The 23,825-nt window shown below is 39.6% G+C and overlaps 1 long non-coding RNA gene across 1 annotated transcript in view; it reads right to left on the reverse strand.

The window, feature by feature from the left end:
- Positions 1-18,160: 18,160 nt before the first annotated feature.
- LOC126642638 (uncharacterized) overlaps positions 18,161-23,825 on the reverse strand; it is a 63,322-nt gene continuing 57,657 nt past the window's right edge. Inside the window, exon 26 of the long non-coding RNA XR_007629492.1 lies at positions 18,161-23,744. This is a non-coding gene — a long non-coding RNA (uncharacterized LOC126642638). The remainder of the gene's footprint in view (positions 23,745-23,825) is intronic.

A 23,825-nucleotide genomic window follows, 5' to 3' on the forward strand; every position in this document is an offset into this window, starting at 1 on the left:
TGAGGATACACCTCTATTAAAAACAGCTTTATATGGAGTGAAGATTTATAGAGGTGTTCTGCTGATTCATGAATACTAGATATGGAAATCCATTTCTGGCAGCCACTCAGTGATGAAATATGTAGCATATAATGCATTTGTCTGTAAGACAAATGTGTGCTTTGGCTGATTAAAGAAGATATACGAACTCGTGAAAAGAAAGGAGAGGGAATTATTCCCCGGAACAAACCAGCTAATTATAAAACCAACAGGGAACCAAACGTGTAAGTTGAATGACTATATAATCTTTTCTAAACAAGAAGCTTTCAATATTAATTCCTAATATACTTTATATGCAACTTCAGTATCTAATGACCCATATATACTATTGAATATTTGAAATATACCCCTCTGCTGGTTCTAGGCCTGTTTTCAGACATGTGGCTCCTTGCACAGCTGGCACAGAAAGGCGGGTGAGGGTTTTTTGTTGATTTTTTTTTTGTTGTTATCATAAGAATCTGTCAATCTAAGAAACAGTTTTTTTGAGAAGAAACAGTTCAGCCTCAAATATTCAACAAATGATAAAGGAAGCGTTTCAAAAATAGAAGTGCCTACATGTGTTGATAAGACAATATGTGAATGCTGATGAATAAATGTAATCTGCTCGAGAAAGTTAAATTTCAGCTTGTCCTCACACGTAAGTTATTTGCATTCCTACAGATGTGTTGATTTTACATGCCTTATGGACAAGAAAATAGAAATGTTAAGAACCAGCTTTTCCCTATCTGTGGTTGGAAATAAATGACTCCGTTGTTCTGTCAGGTTCAGAGACTTGAAGCAATTGATGCTGTTTGAATAAAAAAGATCAGGATCCAGATCACTGAGCTTATAATTTAAAATTTCTGTAGCGCTCTTGCAAAAATAAGAGCAAACTGTGTAATGGGTTCAGGCACAAAGCCCTGAAAGATGAGGCCTTTGAAATCTGGAGATTTCCCTGAAACTTAATGGTTCCAAACACACTCTGCTAAGATTTAGCTCTGCTAAAAGAAGAGATAGTGGGTCTATGTACGTCTTTTAATTCAAAAAGGAAGACTGTGTGATAGCTCAGAACTGACAATTTTTCACATTTCTTTCCCTGGTTTTGTTCTAGTGGGTTTAATGGAATGCATGATGTTCAAAGGATGTTATGCTTTTCATATTTCTTTTCTCCATTTTCTCTTCTATCCCATAAGAAAAAGAAAGAGGAAAAGATAAATGGCAAGTGAGAGAGGGAGTGTTTGTTGCTTTGTGGCATACAAAATAGAGAGGGTGGGGGAAAGAAAGACACAAACCCAGAAAATTTCTAAATGTAATAAGGAACACGCTGAAAATAGATGTTACAAATGTCTGTGGAGTAGAAGCAACTATGATTATTTATAGTTTCCAGTTTTAACAACTCCTATTTAAAAGCGCACATGTCATTTTCTCTGCGCATCCGTACCATTTTTTACCATGGTAGGAAGGGATAGAAAAATACGTGGTGCAAGCCAAAACTACAGAGCAGCAAAGCAGATGCACTGCATTATGTTTACTTTGAAGTGAAGAAGTGTGACATATTGCAGGAAAATTCCCAGTGGCAGAGCTGGCACTACAGCCTGCGTGGACAAGGCCCCATCCTGCCTTGTTTGTTAGGGGGATCAACGGGCACTGAGCACAAGGAGGTAAAGGGTGTGATTTTTTTGCTATTCCTCTCCTGTCAGACTGCAGTGGACAATACTCCAGCCCTTAGATGTGAACTTGGAGCCATCCCGGAAAGCTGAGTGAGGACCAACTGTCTGGTGAGGCAGAACAAGCTGGTAAATCTCCACTTCTCCCAAGGGCTGCACACAAATCCATACTGTGAATATCCCTGGTCACGGTACATTCAGCATAAACAGCCATGAATTGAAGTTATGTATTATTTTGACCTTTCTAATCTTCTGACATCACATTCTCCCCGCTTTACTCGCTACCAAGCTCTTGTCTGACCCCTCCCTCAGCCATGGGCAGGGGTCACCCTTTGGGCTGCACTGCCCTTTGTAGCTGGAGATTACTTCCCCTTAATCTGATCCTCCATGTCCATTCTGTAAAGTTCATGTTCAACAATCCTGTTTTCTTTTAAAATCATGACAGAGTGTTCTCCTGCACAGTCGTTTACTCATGACTTCATTCAAGTCTTGAACCCTTCCCTCTCTGGCTCTCAGGCATGAATGATCCTTAGGATCAAATCCACAGAGACATCTTTTAAAGTGACAGTTACTCCAGTAAGTACAGCAGAAGACAGGACAGAGGAGAGAAAAGGACAGGACAGGACTAAAAAATTTGTTTACATGACTGTTCCTATGCCTGATATGACAGATCACAGGAGTAGGGCCCAAATATACAAACCCAACAATTTCTCTCATATTGAGAATTTTTGGGTCAGCAAGCAGGGACACAGAGGCTGGGACATTCTAATAGCACAAAACTGTGTTTGTTACATAAAATATTATAGGTCCTTCATTTAATAAATTTGTGCTATCTTAGCTCATATTCTCCAAGGACACTGTATCTTTTCCATGTCCTTTGTTGAGCCCTCTGGCTGATATGACCATTCAGCAGCAGCAATTCCCTAGGTCACAGTTATGATCTCGGTCCAATAAAAACATTAAAGCTGTGCCAAGTTCCTATAGAAACCTGGAATAAGGGTTAAGTGCCATGCTTCATTTTTTGCCTCTATGGGCCCTTGAATCCTACCACGCTACTGGAACCATCAACAAACCTTGCCCAGGTTGTACACACTCAGTCAGTAATTGCATCCTTTTATCTTCTTCTTTAGCCTTCCAGTATTGGGAATGAAATATCCAGCCTAATTATTATCCTTCAGGATATCCTACAGGAATCCCATCAGATAAAGAAATTGTTTCAACACCATAAAACATTAAACCACCATAAAACATTAAAACAGTGCAAAAGATCTGAGCCCAGGGCAGAGGTAGAAAGAAAACTGTGCCTGTTATTCAGTGTTTTGGTTTCTCGACTCTGCTAAAGAATAAACAGATTTTCAGTAGCTGGAGGGAAGGAGACTGTGATGCCATAGCAAACGTGGATCAAAGCTGAACTCATCATTTGTGCGATTCTCTTTGCACAGATAATAAAAACAACTAAAATTATTAAATACCAAGTTATAAGTCATTGAGAGAAGGTGATAGGTTTACATGCCATTCCAAATAGTCCTTGTAATCAGTGTGTACAGAATAGTCAATTGAAACAGATCCCTAAAAGACCCCAAATGTTTTGTCATTTACACCAGAACTAACCATAAAAAGGGATCTGGTGTAGGGGCAAAAGATGAGCTACAAACCTCTTTCACTTCTCTTCAAAACCTGACAGTGTATGGAATACAGCTTTAAAAATTAATGGGACTGATCCTATTTCAGTGTTCTCTCCTTAAACAGTGCATTAATATAATAAAAAGATCCCACACCTTTGATAAAACACGGCATGCTTTGTGGTTCTTCTTACATATAATGTCAGAATTATTTGGAGAGCAGTAAAAATGGTTTCAAAGCTCTGGGCTGAGAATAAATCCATCTGATGTCCTTCTTTCAGAAGCTGTCCTTTCCTTGGACATTGTTAACGTTAATATTTTGAGCAGAATAGTTCATGCTGCTCTATCCAAAAAGACTAGAAAATGGAGGTTTAGTCAAATATTTGACCATATTTTTTTACCAAAAATAGCCAAAGATATTAAATGTAAACACCAATGTCCAAGTTATTTTAGGCAGGAAAAGGGCATAAAGTCTCCTTACTGTATAACACAGACCAGTTAAACAAATCTATATTCTTTACAGTTTAAGGCATTTAACTAAAAGGATTTATTCTCTTTAAATATATCTGTATTTAATATGAACTGATGAGATTTTTTGATGACAATACAAACAGAAAAAGAATTCCCTTCCAATTAAATCTTCAAAGATAGAATTAAACCCAGTGAAATGGCTTTACTACCTCACCAGTGGACTTTGGCTTTAAGTCCCAAATGGGAAAAAATTTAAGAATAGGTTTAAGTTAAACTCTTTGTACGACAAGGAAGAAAACCTAACCAAGGATTGCAATTAACGTTTTTATACCTAAAATTCTATTTTGCACATGACTTCCCTCACAACTCTTACTTTGCTGGGAAGTACATTTTTCCCAAGTAGAAATAAATAATGTAACAAGTATTCTTACTGAGAAGATGGCTTGATGTCTGTTGAGAAGTCTGGGCTATAATTTACAGAAAATAGGTTACCTAATAAAAACTCATTACAAAAGCAACAGCATTGGAAAGGAGGAGGATGGGTCATTTCTCACAAGGAAGTGATGCATTGCTGATCCTAATGATGTTAAAAAAATCAATACTTTTCTTATTTTTGCCTTTCCTAGGCTGATAGATTAATATCACTGTTTTTTCTTCCTCCTGTGCTTCCACTTCACAGCTGATACTGAAGCACACCCTATTAAAGACCAGTATATTTGTGTTTTAAGACTCCCTACAGAGGGCATTGCCTGTGTTTCATGAGCCACCAGCTGGGGGAATAAGTAAAAACAGGCAACCAAAAAAGGGCATTTGTAGGAAGAACAAATACAACCAAAGAGGTTAATATGGTTGTATGTACAATTTAATAAAAAAAAACAAAAACAAAACAACCAAAACACAACAAAACCCAGGTAGATTTACTGCAATTGGAAAGGTTAGAAATATTAGAAAAATTACATTAAAGGCTAATAGAATATATGATGTCATTTTAGGTGCCTCCTGCAGCTTGTCCTTTAAAATACACCAAACATCTTAGATGTGGAAGGTCAAGAGAGGAAAAAACCCAGCTACAACTCTTGTTTATTTTCCTCTTTCATTGTTTTCTGTTTTCTCTGCAGTGACCTGATGAGAGATCATTAGTCTGCAAACTGAACTTGAACTTCAGAACTGGGACTGCAATGGGAAAGAGTCACAGGAGAAGCTGCTTGGGTTTTGAGTCTGCACTTATACCAAAGAAAGAACGAAGTTTTAGAGTCATGGAAAATTAGAAAGAAAAGAGCACAAGATCATGACTGGAAAATGAGCACTTCCTTCTCACCATAAACCTGTTCACCAGGCAAGTATTTCTCCTCTGATAAAAATCAATACATGCTAAATCTGCAGTGAGTGCAGTTAAACATCACATATTACAATTGATGCACCACCCCCCACTCAACAATGTCACTGAACCCAAACTTCAGCATTTACATTAATGTAATTTAAATAAGCAATAAACAGCATATGGTAATGCTAAAACAAGGAAATGAGTCACCATGTAAAAATTATTCCTTTTTTAAACAGAGGGAAGATTAAGCACATCTTTAGTGGTAGAATCATGGGAATAACTTCACCAAACAGAAATATTCCTGGCACAGCCCCAGTATTTCCTGTTCCAATTAAGTATGACAAACCATTACAGAAGAGGTGCAGCAAGTCTCTTACCTAAGCAGGGGTTTATGATTGGACCAAGAGATGACTTTTTCCCTTATGCTTCTTTTCACTTTGAGAAGAGGTGCTGCAGCTACCAAAATGATGAAGGAAAAAAGATCCTAATGGGCAAAATGCCCCGAGCTTGTGAATTACAGAGAATGACATTGACTTTTCAAGTAGTTAGAGGATGATAAAAGAGAAAGATTTTCATATAGAGGAAACTGAAAATAGAAAAAACCTATTCATCATCATTAGTAACTATTTTTGCAGTGGTTTAGGAGGGGCAGGAAAGGAGAGAGAAGTCTCAACAGAGAGGTGTTCATGAAGGAGGAGAACTATCAGCTCCAGACCTACTGAAATATTTGAGGTGAAGCAAGTATTGCTTCCCTCTCTTAAGTCATTCCACCCCCACTGTAAGTTTTACTTATTTTTTCTTTTCTCCTGTCACGGTACAATATGTCAGCATAACCTGGCTTTGATAATACAAAGAGCACATCATCTACGTGTGTTGTACAGTCCTTATTTCTTCAGATTTTGTTTCACTTATGCTTTGAAAAACAGCCACATATTGCTTCCACGGATTTTCTTTTATCCTGACAATTCTCGATTAAAGACAATTCCAACTTCTCCGGGCTGGCCAACAAACTATTCTCCCTCAGTGTTTAACATAGATTCTGTTCTGGAGTAACGGGGTAAATATGACAGGGAATTTAGGAGAGTCTCCAGGATGTTATTCTTCATCTCTTTTTCCTAGATTTTTAAACAAAGTGCTAGCTATACCATCAAAACATTTGACAAATGACCAGGTACTTTAAAAATGCCAAATCCTGATCTAGTTAGAATTGGTATAATCCCACAGAAGTATTCCCAAAGCTTTCATAACAATGCCTGAGTTCAAGGTGGAAAGACTTAAGCAAAATCCACTGTCTTCCGATGCTAAAACCTACACTATTTGATAAATAGGGATTTAGTTCAAATTAAACAGATGATTAAAGAAGAAAAAGCTCGGAGAATAATCAGCACTAATTATACTGATGTTGCTAGTATAATTAATCAGTTTTGCAACCTGCAAAATTGAGATAAAGAGCTGGAAGATGTAGAGATGAAAACTCACTACGTAGAGACTATGGATTGTCGTTACCCAAAATAACACATTAACACTAATTGTTCTTGGGGGTGGGTTGTCTTTTGCCTCCTTTCTCCTGGCTGCTTAAGGGAGGAACCTGCTCTGGCTCCAATGCTCCTCGGCCCATGGAGCTGAGGCCACTTAAAATATCTGCAGTGACCTAAAAAGGACAAATAATATTAACCTAATCCAGGCATTCACACCCATATCTATGCACTCAAAGAACTTATATCAAAGACTGTTGTTGTTTATGAAGCTATTTTTCAAAAGCATATAAAGCTCTCTTGCACCATGCACTGGTAAAATGAACTATAAAAATAATTTTACAGTGACATGAAAGCTATAAATCATAAGGACAGAAATTCATGGATGTACCTTTATCTAACGTGCTGTCCTTGAGTCCTCCTGTTAAGCACTGCATACAAGAATACTCTCAAATAATCTGTGATTTTACATATTAGCTCTAAAGTGGTGTTTGTCATAATGAACGAGCAAATAATGTTGATCTCAATTGTGTTTCAGCATTAGTTTTATGTTGTCCTGGCCCTGTAGGTTCAAGAAGTAACCTTAGCGCTACTTCAAAGTAGTTTTTGTGATTTAATTTTATATTTATGTCTTTACTCAGCTGCGAGAGATTTTTCCAATAAATAAAGAGAGGGGCTATGAATCTTCCCTTCCAGCTGTAAATTCTTGCAGCAGGCTACAATTTTAGTGATGCAAAGGCTGGCGCTCGTCAGCTCTTTCACGATAAATATATCAATGTCCCTCTGAAGCCCCCGGTGGAAATATGGCTCCAATTTTTTTCTTAAAAACACGGATCAATCATTGTTGCCCTTGCCTATTCTTTTCTGTCAAATGCTCCAAATGTGCTGGAGTATCTGTAAAAAGTTTGAGAAGCACTTTGGCCACACGTCTTACAATGCTGTTGTACAATGCAACTTCGGTGCAGCTCTTGCTTTGCTGGAGATACACGAGGAGCTGGGCCCCACTTAGAAATGAACGCAATTAACGGCAATCCAACACATTCACCAGACTTTATCAAGCAGTGGAAGGGCCTTTCTTGCCTGCAGAAGACCCTGAGATCAGTATCTACCAGTTCTCTGGGCCACTGGGCTCTAGGTTACATATTCCATACCCCTGGAAGAAAGCACTGAATGTCCTACCAGTAGATAGAGGGCAGAGAAAGACTGTGGGTTTACATGATAAATTAGCTTTAAACATTTGAATTAAATTAATAAATTAGAATTAAATTAATTAGAAAACTAATTTAGTAAAATTTAGAAAGTATAAGTTCCTGGTTTACTGCACTGGCTAGAAATTTTTGTTCTGTGCTAAGTAAATTTATTCAGTTTTTTGTTAGATAAGTCACCCTTACAAAAAAAAAAAAAAAAAAAAAAGAAACATTTTAAGACCAAGGAGATTACTGGAAAGACAGTAAGAAATAAACACTTTATGATTTAACATGGTATTTGGGTCTTGTCCACTAGTAATGAAGGAGTGCCAACAACTTTTCTGATGTCTAAGGCTCTTATCATAATTAAGCCCTTGCAGTTGGATTAAGGCCTTTGAAATTCCAGTTTTTGACTCACTGGAAGGAAATTGCAAAGGAGAGAAAGGCAGGAGGAGTGAGCTTCCCCTCCTGTGAAGGTTGCTACTCAAGCTTTTTTGCCAGTGACACACTCACGCCCACCCGAAATGTAACACGTGGAAGTGGCTTTGATCCTTTCCTCTCTAATGATCTGCTCAGTCAGAACCTCGTCATGAGAACGTGACACCACCATCTTGTTAATGATCACATTCTGGAAGAGCTTTCTTTGAATGAAAGCATCAAAGATCTTCCTTAATCTACTTTATGGGAAAGTCTCTGTTTTATGACCAAGTCTCCATTTTATGGCCATATATAATAAGAAAAAAACCAAACCCTCACAATCTTTGGAATTACAGTATTGTGTAGCTGAATCCAGCCCAGTACAACCCACCAGTGGCTGCCTGGGCAACCTCAAAGATCCCACAAACTGACAAAACCTATTTGCAAAACACTATTATCAGTATTGCCCTTTTCTCCAGAAAACCCTAGACTGAAGGAAGGGAGTCTGTATGGAACTCAAGCTAATAAATAGCACAGCTAACAAAGAGAGGACACGCTGCTTCTTACAAATAAGAAATTACTATGGTTTCTTAAATGAGTTGTCTAAAATACACTACAGCGAAGCAATTCTTGTAAGGAAGATTATAATCCTCAAAAGCAATCTGTTTAAGCAGCCTTGTGATGCACAAAAACCACAACAACAAAAAAATTAAAAAATAAGGAAAACCACATCCAGATCCCTGACAAAGAGCACCACCAGGGCTGCTGGCAAGGCTGTACCACACTTGAGTTCAAAGGGGTAGGGGCTGGTTCCAGAATTCAACAAGAGAAGCCAGGACTGTGGCTCAGCAGGAGCGCAGGAGCTGTCACCCACCAGACCCTGCAGAAATACCCCTTTCCCATTTGTTCCCAAGCCACAGGCTCCAGTCACATTCAAGAATCTCCTCCAAGCACCATAAAAGAATTGTGACTTTTCTTGGGCAACATGGCATGGTATTGCAGTCACTCACCTTGCTTGCAGTGACTCTCATCCTGGCTTCTGAGTGTGCTCCTCCTGCATCCTTGTCCCTGCAGCAACACGAGTGTTTCAGGCACCCTCATCATTCCTCCTGGTGCAGTGGCAGAGGGATCCATTGATGTTAAACGTCCTAAAATTCCAGAAGCACTGTGCAGAAGGCAAACACAGGTTCCACAGCACCTGGAGCCTCGCAGGGTTTTCCACACGCCAGCAGAGGTGAATGTCTGGAACAGAAAGGCAAAACTTTTGGTACCTTGCCTGGTCTGAGCCAGCCTCACACAGCCCAAGCTGCCTCAATTCATGCTGCAGCGACAGATGCCAAAACCTGTCGCAGGTGCTTGGCATTTTTAACGTTAAAACATGCCACAGGTGGCTGTGCTCCTTGGCATATGGGGCAGCAAGTGCCCTGTCTGCAGCTGTGCATTGGACAGCAGGGATACTTGGCCGGCCAGACAGATTTCACCTTCATACCCGCTGCTGCAGCTTGAGCTGATGGGATCCTTGCTGCAACAAAAATGGAGTAAAACTGGGGAGAAGAAATCAGAAAGGTTTTTAGTGGACTCTTACACTACTTTTTTTACTCATCATCCGTCTAAAAATGCTAATGTTGCATTGGTTATGTGTAGGACGAGCATAGAAGTCCTCAGAATTCCAGTTCAGGGCTGATCTTCTTTTCCCCCTCAATTGTCTGATCTTATCAGTTACCCACAGCTCACAATATGAAGGGTACAAATCCCCAGTGCCCATGCATTCCTAGGCAGCTTCCAAGAACTTGTGGACCTTATTTCAGCTTCTAGGAAACATTATTTGCTGCTAATAAGACAGGATTCAAGTCCAAAGACTTAAGGGGGCTGTAGTACAACACACTTGTAAATAATGTTTTTGATTACTTTGGAAGAAAAACATGGCTTCAGTGACAAAGGAAGCCAGAGAAGCATTTCTGGGATGTTCTAACTCTTATGAGACACCTCAGTGTTTTGTAGCTATGGTTTAAGTCAGTTCTGCCCTAAAGTAGTGGGACACGGGGAGATAGAACATGGAGTCCCCTGTCAGTCAGATTAAATTACCTATCCATGAATAGCTTCCTGCACCACATCTGTAGGAGACTGGAGGAATGCTTGACTGGCTCAAAAAAATGAGGTGGGAAGTAGAGGGGAACCGGGCAAACTCTGCATAGATGGGACGGCCACTGCTCCTCCCCCGTTCCCTTGAGCCTTCCTCAGCCTCTGGTCCACACTGGAATGGCAGCGATCAACACCATGGCCTGTCACAAAATGGCGGAGTGACCCCATGGCCTGTCACAAAATGGCGGAGTGGCCCCATGGCCTGTCACAAAATGGGACGGACTGCCCCCATGGCCTGTCACAAAATGGTGGAGTGACCCATGGCCTGTCACAAAATGGTGGACTGACCCCACGGACTGTCACAAAATGTCGGACCGACCCCACACCCTTACCCAAAATGGCGGACTGACCCCATGGCCTTTCACGAAATGGTGGAATGACCCACGGCCTGCCCCAAAACGAGTAATTAAAATTAAAATTCAGTGAATTACTGGCATGAATTTCTTCCTGTGAGCTGCTCTTCTGCCCGTGGCTGTTCACTAGCAGATGTTCCCATCGGATCCTGCTGTTTGGCACATATTGCCGTTATCTGATGAGTAATAATATAAATGAACAAGCACAGCACTGTAGTCTATAGCTCAAATATCCGTTCGTTAGCAGTTAATTAACACACTAAATGCTGTGTGGCAATAAGTACAGCCAGAGAAGTAAGGACACTTTGGAAATGCAGTCAGAGAGAAAACTAAGAGTCAACAACTGAGATTTTAAATGAGATGACTTTTCAGTCTGTCTGTACTTTGATTGCAATAATACCAAAAATGGGTGATAATATTCCGTATTAATCCATGTCTTATCTCTATTATTTCAGACATAACCCAGCCCATTTCCAGGGACTGGATGCACCACCTGAAGGAGAACAATATTACACAAAACAGCCTCAGAACTGACTTTGGCAGCATCCAAACTCACAATTTGAACACTTGTTCCTACAAACAGGCCTAAAAAACACACTCCAATAACAAACATCCACCTTCCAACACAAAACCCAATTTCTCACCAGACAAAATTTACCTGCATCTTAAAAGCAGTTTAGCGATATATGCACACATAGACAAAAAAGCTTTAATTAAAAAAAAGATGTAATGAAGAATGTAGCTACCGATTACTTTACTAAAACTATAAGAAATAAAGAAATGGATGCCAGTTTATGTACTTGTTGACACAGCAGGAGCACAGCTGCTGTGGGGGCCCAATGAGGGTAGATTTTAGACCACATAAATTTAGATTTTTTTTTTCCCTCCTAGCAACTTAATACTCATGAAATTATATAACAAATTTGTAAACCAATTACCAAATGTCAGAAGGTGCCCTGATTAAAATACACACATCCCCTGGAATGTGCCATATTCACAAATTAGCCATGTGTTATTTATAGCTCCTCAAGGCACAATAATGAAGAAAGTGGTAATGAAATCTGAAAGCCTGAATATCTCCCTTATGTTGGAAAGCAAATCCCATGAGACCCATCTGTAGCCCAAACTGTGGAAAAAAAGTTATCCTTTCTAAACCAAACAAAAAACCCCTACAAAAAACCTCCCCCGCCTTCACAGTTTCACACTTCTTGTTTCATTTCTAAAATTATTTAAGTTGCCAATCTGAATCCTAGCATACTATTTTCATTCATTTAATCATAATGATTCTTTGAAATCCCTTCCTTATTTGTATTCTCCAGCACCACTAAGTGCAACCCAAATGATTAAAAAAGACAAGTCTTCTTTATTCCTTATTCCACCTATTTCTGTCCATGCAAGGCTGAACTTGTATGTGCACCAATGCCTGCTAAACGTTCCACAGCGATTTTATTCAGTTTTAACTTAAAACTCTAATTGCTTCAAAAATTCGAAAATTGCATATTTACACCTACACTTGCTTCTTTCTCCTGGAAGATACACCTGGTTCAATTTTCACCATCCATTAGTCAGCATCTGCAAGGCCTTTGCTACGTCCTCTCTGCCTCTCTCACTTCCCAGCACTCACTTCTGACTCCGTATTTTTTGTCCCATATTTTCCCTGTCCATCAGAACAGTTAATTCTGCTTCCCATGCAAGTTTTTCTCCTGAAAAAAGTCACGTGTTAGTACTTTTTCTTGTTTACTTATGGCCATATATACATCACATCATATGCAGAAAAGCCTCTTTGAAGCATATGGTAATTACCGCACTGAGATATTTTACACTCATCCAACCTGATGCAGTCAACCTGTAGCATTGGAAGACACAATTAATTCATCATCTTGGAACATGAGTTACAACAAGCCCCAAAACAAGGAGAAATGAAGGAGACTGCCTCTTTTTTTGGCACGTTTACCAGTTCCTAGGAATGCGTGGTTATTTTCATGACAGATGCAAACGCTGCGGAACTGCCAAAAACATTTGAAGGTCCATCAGGATATTTAACTGTGTCTAACTCTATACTGATAAAATAATCAGTACTAGTGTCTTTCAGCCCCCAGCTCAGTAACATCCTCCTCCTTCCCCAGGCCTTTCCACAAGAGCCTCCATCCATCTCCATCTCTTCTCCAACAACAAACCGCTGCCTTTTTCCCTCTTTCTTTTAATCTGCCTCTCTGTCCCCCTGCATTCATTACCTATTTTCTCGTGTTGTTGGAGAACTTAATCCAGGCAGCTGAAAAGCTCTTAGAGGTACCTGAAGGGGCAAAAAAAGAAGCAGACTAGAAGCAAGGAGTTGCATCTTTATATTACTTTTGCAGACCTGACTCTCAGCCAGAGGGTTGGCAGATGGGCATGTGTTGCTGGCACATGTTTTGAATTTAAACAAAATTACTTTGGCTCTAACTGGGCTGCTGCAGTAGCGCAGTGACCTCAGGAGGTGTCTCTCCCTATGCCCTGCGCTCGAAGGTGAACCATGTTAAGGTTTAATTTGCTTGGTTTAAAGCCTCTCTGTACATAAGAGAATAAGTCTGAAAAAGGTATATTAAGTTTTTTCTCATCTTCCCCTTAACCTTCTTTTCTGCAAGTCTGTTCTTTATTATTCTGGCTCTTGAGGAGCTCTGAGATACCAGTTTATGAAGTATTTCTAATTAATACAACCCTCTGACCTTTGCTTTTGAAGACAAATTTGTAGCTGTAAACAGCAAAATAACAAAAAGCAACCCCCAAAATACTTTTGTCTCAGCTGGTTTTAACCACAAATACAAAGCAGGAGACTTCATGGGAAAAAGTCTCCAAAATATGATTCCCATGGAGAAGCAAGAGATGAACAAAATAGGAAAAGCATGGTTTTACACTGATAATTTAAAGTTTGAAGTTAAGATACTTGAACTCTGACTTCTTAGTGAAAAGAGGGACTCCCTGTCTCTGTCAACACCATGATGTGGAATGATGCCCAAGGCAGTTTGGAGTCCCTGACTGTATCTTGCCTTTCCTATTTTGTTCATTCCAGAATGTAACTACCTGTCTTTTTCAGACTGAATGGAGACACTGGGCACTAAAGATTGCCTTTTGTTAGCAGAAGCAGACTCTATAAGCTATTGTGCTGTTAATTTTTTCAGTTATCTTGGCTTCCTTAATATCATTTAGCTATTTCTTTTCTTTATGGGCACCTTATTCTGCTTGATTCTGTTTCACTTTGAACCTCCATTGATGCTGAGGATTTAACACATTTTTTATCACACTGTGCAAAATGCTGATGGAATCTTTGTGCAGACTCTCTGGCAACAGAAAAAGGTTATTATTATCACCCCCTTTGTATTCTATCTCCAGAAATCTATGCACATGCTTTGTAGCCACCCATTTTGCACAGGAGCGTGAAGAAATCATTTTGTTTTACTCACTACAAAAGCACTTTTTTAAAAAGATGTGTCTTTATAATTGTCCATTTTTAAAACCGGTGCATGCATAATGCACTGCTTTGAAAAGGGTTTTGAATGATTTGCTCCAATTATCCAAACCTTACCTCTCGGGCTGCTGCTCAGCTCAGAGGTGAAACCATCCACAGTGAAATCTGAAGGTCTGGATTAGATTTAAATGTAGAAGGGAAAGAATTCCATTCACTGAGGGCAGTGATGAAAGAGCTGCACCCACAGCCTGTACCAGTCATCCAATTACTCCGTTCCTGGCGTTTTCAAGGATGCTAAACCCACACAGAGTTTTTGTGACCTCGATCCTCTATCTGTAAAGGCAGACAAGAAAGGGTGAGCTCCCTTTCCTCCCCTCTAAACAGTTTCCAGACTTCCATTAATTCAATCTGCTTTCTCTCTGCTAGCCTGACTTCTCAGCTATCTATGTTAAGGATCAGCAACTATCCCAATTAAAAGGCGATTGACTGAAATTATCCGGCAATATTTCTATGGAAGCAGCGGGTTCGCTCAGGGTACTCCAGCCAGCCATGCAGCCAGTCCCCATTTGCACACAAATAGCAGCTGGATATTAAGACATCGTTGTGATATCTGGATACTGCCCATATGCTCCCTTCGAGAGGCTGGAGAGACTTGGAAATGGGATTAAAAGAAAATAATGAAATAAACCAGCAAAAGACTAAAAATACTGTCTAGCGAGTGGATTGGTTTATTATGCTCTGCATTCCTCCAAATTCACTCTGCAGTCAGGACACATGGGGTTTGAATAATTTTCTGCCTTTACACCTTCCCTGCCACAAAAAGTAACACGGTGATGATTTTCAATAAACAAATCTGCTCTTTTCTCGCAGGGTTTGTGTACACTCGGAATGCATTTGTGACATCAGATTTTCACCGGGGAAATGAAGAAAGACAACAAACCCAACAACCCACATTTATGAAAACCCAAGAAACCAAGCTGGCCTTTTTGAAACATGGTATGACTGGGGAAAAAAAAAAAAAAAAAAAAAAAAAGGAAGAAATGCCTATCATGTTCTTAAAACATCCAGTACAAACTGGGAAGTGAGTGAAAAAGGGCTTTCCTACTGAGGCTGCCTCCAGCTACCATTCCTCTGAGCATGACTTCATCAACTGTGCACTGAGGATGCTCTCAGGCCAAAATTTAGAAGGTCAAAATGAAGGAAAAGCATCACAAAAAGAGCCCATGGAAGAAACCTTCTGTAAATTAAGAAGGATCACTGGGCCATATTAGATTCTTTTTCTCTCTTTTTTTTTTTTTTTTTTAATTATTTTATTTTTTAAATTCATCTATTTCTCTTATATTTAGACAATAATTCCTATTCCCCTTCTTTTGAATCTCTGCAATGTACAAACTCTGTGTTTGGTTGTAGGCAGGTTGAGAAGTGTAGTTGTGTATTAGACCTGTTGAAGCTGGAAGACACATCTTTAGTGAGTGAAAACCATACTTTTATAAATTACACACAAATACTACATTCCAAAAACTCACAATGGGTGAGAGGAATCACTCCCATCACCAGCCCTGCCCATTACTGTGTTAGGGTTCCTTGGAAATAGAGCTCTGAGAGCAAAACTATCACACAAATTAAATAGAGTTTCCATTTTTTCATAAGGCCTGAGTGATGCAATCATAAATATTTGTCACATTCAGTATAAGCCTTTGGAAAAAACTGTCTGGAGTCCATTATCTTCACTTTTCCAGATGCTTTTAGGTCACTTGGAAAGAACAAACATTTTCTTCCACCTGCAGCCCAAAAGAACAACAAAATCACTTCAGAAGAAAAATCATACCTATAGAGCCACTTCCCTGTCTGTTTATTCTTCCTTTCAGGCAGCGACAACACCTGTAAGAGACACAAGTAGAAATCACCTCTTCTGCAGTAAAAGCCCACTTTATCCATCAGAACCACACTGTCACTTGCTCACGAATCGTATACTCTTGGTTTAATAGTTAGGTAAATACTGCAGTGTCTGGATCCTGCAGAAAAGTGTATTTGAAGAATGCACTCAATAGTAAAAGACAGTAATAACCCTGGGAAATGCTTTTAAGGAAAGCCAGGCCCTATCAAACTCTCCTGGCTGCAGGTGCTATTACTGCCTCGGCAGAAATTGGCTCTGACACCAGTGAGAAAGGACAGCCCAATTCCTTAAATAAGATCACTAGGCAGGACTGTCACTTCCACTTCAACTGGACTGGCTCAGGAGAGAATCCCTTGTAGGAGAATTTCCCTGGTAAGAGTAAACTAACAGTTTGTAATGTGTCACCCATAACAATTACAGTTACTATTTCTATTAAAGATTGTTAATATCTCTACTAAAGATGAGCTGGAGACAAACCAGGATCTAATTCTATTTAGACCTGCATGCCTAGACAGATAGGAAAATATGTTCACTCAATGGAGATTTTTCCTTAACTCCAGCAGAGCCAGGATTTCCCACTGAATGTTTTAATTTCCAGGATATCAACTGCAAGTGCATCACTAGAAATAACATTAATGACTTTCAGTGCAGTGCTAAAATAATTAGAGGCAGAGCAATTGTCCAACATTCATGCTTATACCAAGAAAAGACTGAGTAAAATCATGCAAAGCTGCATAGCCTGAGGGGAAAAAAACCAGAAAACAAGCAGAGGGGTGAGGTCTAAATCAAATATGAAGCAATCTATATTTTCCATTAAAGCCATTGTGAAATTGGGCATTTTGCAAAGGTCTTGATTGAAAACCATGTGAAAGTTAATGGGTTTGACTCGAATGATCCTCATCACTCCAATAAGAAACAAGGAGAAAGCAGACCCACAGGAGCAGAACTTGAAAAAACCCTAAGTGCAAAACCATACGACAGAAAAGAAACAATTTTAATAGCTCCAGAAAAGAGTATAAATTGCTTTGTTCCCACAATCAGAAAGAGATTCAGCAGTGCAGATTCTCATTAGAATTTCAGCCCTATATTTCCTTTTTTTTTATAAACAGCATATCAGTAACATTTACCAATATTGTTTCAATATGCGGAAAGCTTTATTATCTATTCTTTGACACTTGGTATTTTTCTAATTCCTTAGTTTTAATAAAAAGCAATAGAGATGTGTACTAAAGACTCCATTTTTATAATGTGGCTGAATTGAAGGTTAATTAACAAATTCATATCTGTCAAAAAATCCAATATCTTTTGTACTCATATTTCTGGGTTCTTTTGTGGTCAGTTTAATTAAATCTGTTGATAAAATAAAGGTGGAGGGAAAAATAGTTTAGGCTAGGTTTTACAAAGGCAATTAGTAGTTAGTGCCCATTAAACTAGAAAAGGAATCAGCACAGTAATTTTCTAGGGCATCTTTCTTAATGTTATCCTTGAAATTTTAGCATAATCAGAGAAGAACAAGGAGTCATCATGATCCAAAAGAGCTTCCTGTCCTCTTCTCCCCCAAAGGAAGAGACAAAAAATATTACTGAGGTGCTGAAAACCAGGAGTTCAGAGTTGAAAAGGCTGCTGACAACCTCTCGTGGTGCTTTGTTTCAGAAGCTGTGATTTCAAGAGGAAGCAAAGTGGGTCCTAAACGCTACTGATAGTTGAAAATTAGGAGATGAAGAACACTTCAGAACGTTTAAGTGTGGTAGGTATGATTACAGCAATCAAAATGCTGCCCAATTTTGCTACAGTTTATCTTTGACAGCAAGATTAAGGGGGGGGGGGGGGGAAGCAAAAAAAAAACCCTCTGATCCTAAATTGTGCAGGATGCATAAATGTTACAAACACTCCTGACAGGGGTCCACACAGGCAGTTGACCCTAAAGGTAACATGGTATTTATCTTGTTTTGTACTTTCGACCAAAAAAAGATTCCAGCTGCTTCTTCAAGAGAAGTTTCTCTCTTACCTTATGATCTGACCCAACTCCTCGTCAAGTTTGGTATTGCAGACTGACCAGTTTATCACAAAATACCTGCAAAACAAAGAGGTTCCACCCAGGTGCTTGTTTATGTAATTCACTGGCCTGTAATGACCTGTACATATTGTATGGTTGGTAAAGCAGCAAAGTAATGTTTGTCCTGAGACTTGCATTTGGTCTCGTGACCGTGAGAAGAGTCTGTGCTGCTCCAGAGAGTGAGCACTCCCTGGGCACTTCCTCCTGTGCAAACCTCCTCCTCGCTGAAGACACAAAATCTCCCAGGATCATTGCATAAACCTCTCCTCCTTCCCCACCAAGTGCCAAACAAATCCATAAGTACACAGTGGCACTAACAAGAAAAGCTCCAGTGGAGCCATCCACAACTCGATCTCCTCACACAGCAGAGGCCAAGAGAATAAACAACTGATGACAAACGTTAGGTCATTCTCACCTTAAGCCAAAGTAAGTGTGTGCTGCTGCCAAACGCGATTCCTCTCTTCCTTCTCTCTTCCTTCTCTCAGCTAACTCAGCCAGCTCATCCCAATTCAGCAGGGAGCTGTGCTGCACTAAGGAACTATGAAGGGGTTCAACAATGGCTCGTGTGGTGTACTAAAGACACCAGAAAACAAACAAATAAACAAGCAGAAACCCCACAAGGGAAATAAACAAACCTGAGCATTAAAGGTAGTACCCAATGCGGATTAAAAATACAAATAAACAAAGTAACTTCACGTGGGTTTTATCCTAATCCCTGGGAATGAGTTGAGCATGAGTGTCCACAGGCCTTGTTTGCTACCCTCTAAGGTGAGAGGATACAGAATTGAAATAAAGTCTTACAGCAAATAATTAGGACAAAAACTACAGACCCAGAAATTGTAATGAAAAACTATGAATTAAATGAAAGCCATACAGTTGGGAAGCAACTAAACATCATTCTCAACTTCTTGCAGGAATTGAAGGTAAACCAATAGAGGTGTGTGAAGCTCTCAGGACCTGTACCCCAAGCATAGCAGTTAAACGGCAGTAAATTTTCTTGCAATAAATTGGAAGATTTTAAGACCCAAAGGGATCAGTGTGATCGACAGATTTGATCTTCCATATAACAGAGATCAGAAAATGTCATGCAGTGATTTTTACATCACATCTAAGGAGTTTTAGGCTACAGAAGAGTATATATTCAGCTAAGGTATCCAGACCCAGCTTCCAAGATTTAGAGATATGGAGTGTTCACTGCCAGCCTTCTAAAAATTGATCTACCCGCCCTTATTGCTAAGGAGGTTTGTCCAATATCCACTTCCAACAGATCTTTCTTCAGTAGAGGAAGCCACTGCTGTTCACCCCCAGCTTTTTATTACCCTCTTCATTTTCTCTAAGCAGTAAAATATGAAGCATATTTCACGAAGTGAAATAAATAATGAGGTTGAAATAAATTCCACAGAAAAGGAGGTGCTTGGCATTGCTTCTGACTGCCACTGTCTGGGAGAATCAATGGGAGACAGTCACAGTCAGATATCCATTGAGCACAGAGTGCATTAGTAATTGCTTTAATCATCTTTCATACAGTGACCATCACTGCTGTGTTCTCCTCTGCTCAGACTGTCTTCCCTCCCTTCCTCATCGGAAGTGTTCCATCACACCGTTTCCCTCGGTGCAGACCAAGCACAGCGAGCAGCAATGCTTGCCACTTTATGCTTTAGGAATTTCTGTAGGTTTAACAGTTTTAAAACAGACATTAAGCTGCTCTTTCTTGTGTGTTTTTTTCAGCTGTGAAAATGCCTTTAAAACTCCTGAATATGCACCATTTGACCTACTGAGCCTAATAATTTAGTGGCATAAACCCTTAAATATGAAGTCAACACTTCGTTTAGATAAAATGTCAACAGTGTGTAGGCAACAAGCTGACATAAATCCTAAAGAATTTAGCTTTTAAAAAGCCTTAATTCCATCTTTACTCCAATTCTCTGCAGAAGGACCTTTTCACAGCTTTATATGGCACTTTAAGCTGTGTCAGCACGAGTGGTAGCTTAAAGGTACAGCAATTAAATTATGAGCAAACGTATGTAAAAACACAGTGTAAGAACATTTCCAAAAACGGACCTTACAGGAAATCAATACATTTTCACTGAGGTAGATTGCCCAGCATCATCAGTGAATGAATTTTACTAAACCAGCTGTAGCAAGAGAATCAAACCCAAGCACCACCACGGAAAGCAATTATATTCATTAGGAACCCACAGGACCATTTCAAACGATGCAGCTTTCCACGAGCAGCTCTGCAGCTCCAGGGAGAGTCCCACTGCAATCTCAGCTCTACCAGGCTGCAGTTCCATCTCTGTATACTCAAAATAACAATAATAATTAAAAAAATCTAATTCTTGGGAATTATGGGGATTGTTGTTTTTCCCAAGCAATGAGTAACATTATCGTAACTTGAGGGGAAAAGGCTGGTGAATCAACATTTTCTTTATTAAGTTTATTCTAGTCCTGGTCTTACACTGATCTTTGAGGAAGGGAAGTCTTTTTTTCAGTGGCTTCAGCAGCATCAGAACAGGAGCACCTATTGCTGGTTTTAGTGAGGTTGAGAGATACTTACTGCAATTTTTTTGAGCAAAGAGTTGAGGTCTCCCTTTAAAAACAAGTATTACAGATTAGTATTCTTTCTTTCTGAAGCATACAGCATTTTACAAGGAAACTTAATGAAGTAGGCTTGAAGGTATTTCCTTTAATATATTTCAATAAAAGAAAGTATAAGCCAGTAAAGTTGCTCATGTAAGCATTGAGGATTTAAGGAATTACTTAAACAATGAATGTATGAAGCTATTAACCTTCCTGGAGAATTAAAACGTGCCCCTGTGCGATGAATCAAAAGCAGCAGTGATTTCAACTCTGAAGGACTGGTTTTATACATGTGACTGAAACGTAATTAAAGAAACACGAAATTGTGCTGCATCCAGAGAAAATTAGGCCAAACTTCTAGACCATGGGAACACCTTAGCAACAGCTTTTATTGGGTACATTCATACACCAGGTACCTCTTGGCCATGGCACATCCCCAGGAAGGTTATATTCTAGTAGCTGGCCTCAAGTGAAGGCACAGTCTAGCGAAATGAGCGATTTGGAAGTTTTATTTCTTTGCAATATTCTGCTATGCTGGAAACATTAAGAGGATCTTCATGGCTAAGTAAAATTTTGCTCATGCACAGCTTATTGCATAAAAGCAGTAGCAACAAAAAGCCCTGATAGGAGACTAATCTGGGTACAGGTTATCTGCATAATGTCAGGTATTTAAAGGGAAATTTTATAATAGGAAAGGTTTAGAAAATTTAAAACACTTTCTCTCTGACACAGGTCACAGGAATGTTCTCTGTTTAAACCTGCTGGAACACTGAGACCGTGAGATTAAATAAAACATAAAAAGGATAAGAGAATTACCATATACTTAAAAGAAGCCACAAAACCAAAACCCAGAGAGCAGAAATGAGAACAATAAGAGGTATTTTTTCAACTCACTGAAGCGTCCTCCTGCTTAAGGAAGCCTATCCTGGTGTCCTTTTGCATGTCACCGGTTTTGTGTGTCCCCATCAATTCATTTTCCACTGGTATCATGATTATCTAATTAGCATCAATCTGTCACTGTCAATTAGGAACTCAGGAGATCTTCAGGTTCTCTTAAAGCGGTCACTTGGCCAAGAGATAATATCAAAACATCATTACCACACCATTTATCAGGTTGGCTTTTTTAGCTTTTACTAATGTGTTCATCTCCTGAGTCTTCTGGATGTTTATGAATACAACATATTCATTTTTTTGCTAATTATATCATACTCTGCCTGTGCACTACCTACACAATTAATACCATTTTTGTATCTGCTTGGAGCTGGCCAGGAGCTCCTATACAAACGATAATTAAATAATGTGTTAAAAAGATGTGCAACTGCTCAGGGGCTGTATGCAAACAATTGCTGCTCCTAGGAACTGAAACATAACAAGCTGACTTTTAAAGTAAATTTAGATCTATTTTGCCTCTTGATAAAAGATCTTTCTGAATGATTAATTTAAATATTTTTTCAACCCTTCATCAAGATAGATGCATCTGAACAGGTGAAAACCTGGGCATCCTCTGGAGTTTAATGAGTGCCCCTCTGTCCCTAATGCCTGTGAAAGCTCTGTAGAGACAGACATCAGTTATTATTTGGCATCAGCCCTGAGTTGTGTCCTGTCTCTCAGAGCAGCCTGAGTGGATGACACAAGCAGGTTTATACTAAATCTATAAGTGAGTGTACCAAAGCCATCATTTCCTTGAGGAGTGTGACAAGAGCACAAACCAATCTACTGCTGCACGTTACCAGCCATGGACACATGAGAGAGCTGGGGCCTTGCTGTGTGGCCTTGGAAACCTTTCACTGGGGAAAGGAGTAGAGGTGCTGGACTGCCCGTGTGGGATGGACAGAAAGAGTTGAGTGTTAATTCATGGAATAGAGTGCTGTTATCCCAAACAGCCTCTTTGCACATCTGCCTTCTTTCTTCTAAACATTTTCTAATGTTTACTTCATAACTTTCCTGCTTTTGACCCTTAGAGGGCCATAGCTCAATACTATCTTGTACAAACTTTGTGAGGTAAGTACTAGGAGCTTCTCACGCCTTTTTTTTTCCTCTTATCTTAATCTCCAATGTCACTTACTAAGCACCTCTAGTGAGAGAATAATGCAAAAGTCAAGGGATTTTTTAGTAAGTCCATCGAAGGCTTCCCTGGGAATCACAGCCCAGAGCTGTGCACACCTCATGGCACTAGCTGCACTATTATCCTCAGGCACTTATAAATTTCCACAGGCTCCAGCCCTCCAAAAGGCATTACAGAGCCTGTGGGAAACCCTGCTTGGCAGATACAGGGACAGACGGATGCGCCAGCCCCGCTGTTGCTTGAGCCAGCAGATGCGATGCACAGCACCCACGTGCCTCTTGCAGCCTTTAGAATGAGCAGTTGGAGGAGCGACACACTCAGCAAGTTTATTTATATTTTGAAACACAAGTGAAGTGCTTCACTTTCCTCTGAAGCCACCAGGGACACTCAAATCCCATTTAAACCTCTACCTCTCTTCTCTGCTGCTACTGTTTTGATTGCTGTGTTATCTTCTGTATAAATCTGCATGGAAGCAAAACCTCCTGTATCTCTCCCTTCAGGTCAGCCCAGATCAGGTCACTTTTATATTTACCTTACTTCTCAAAAACTTGATATTTTTGTTAGCACAGCTTTATATCCTATTTTATTAGTTCTGGCTTTTCAGAAATCTACCCAGATTTTTCAGAAATGGACCTCTGAGTCCTTTTCTATCTCTATTAGATGGAAAGAGGAATAATTATTATTATAAATATAAGTTGCAATTATATCAACACCAATCTGTTGATGAGATAATAGTGTTGGCCTAGGCATGGGGTTTGATTGTGACAGCTCATGGATGCAACAGTGAATAGAAGAGTAAAGGGTGAGTTAAACTTCTCCACATCAGGGTCAGCAAGGGCTGGTGAAACAAATATTTAACTCCTGAAGAGTTAAGTTGTCCAAGCAGTACGTTCTGCAGTACATGATGAAAACTCCTGTCCTGTATTGAACAGGACTGGGTTCTGCTTAGGAGTCAGCAAAGAATAAAAGACACTCCAGAATGGGAGTCTGGCATTAGGCCTGAGAGGAGAGGTTTTGCATCAAACCTGGAAAATAAGGGTGGAAAATAAGTCCAGAAAGACAATCTTTTCCTTGCATAGAACATTGAGCATTACTGCATATTTTAT

The sequence above is a fragment of the Myiozetetes cayanensis genome, unplaced genomic scaffold, assembly GCF_022539395.1.
Source record: "Myiozetetes cayanensis isolate MyiCay16 unplaced genomic scaffold, myiCay2020 scf24, whole genome shotgun sequence".
NCBI classification, from domain to species: Eukaryota; Metazoa; Chordata; class Aves; order Passeriformes; family Tyrannidae; genus Myiozetetes; species Myiozetetes cayanensis.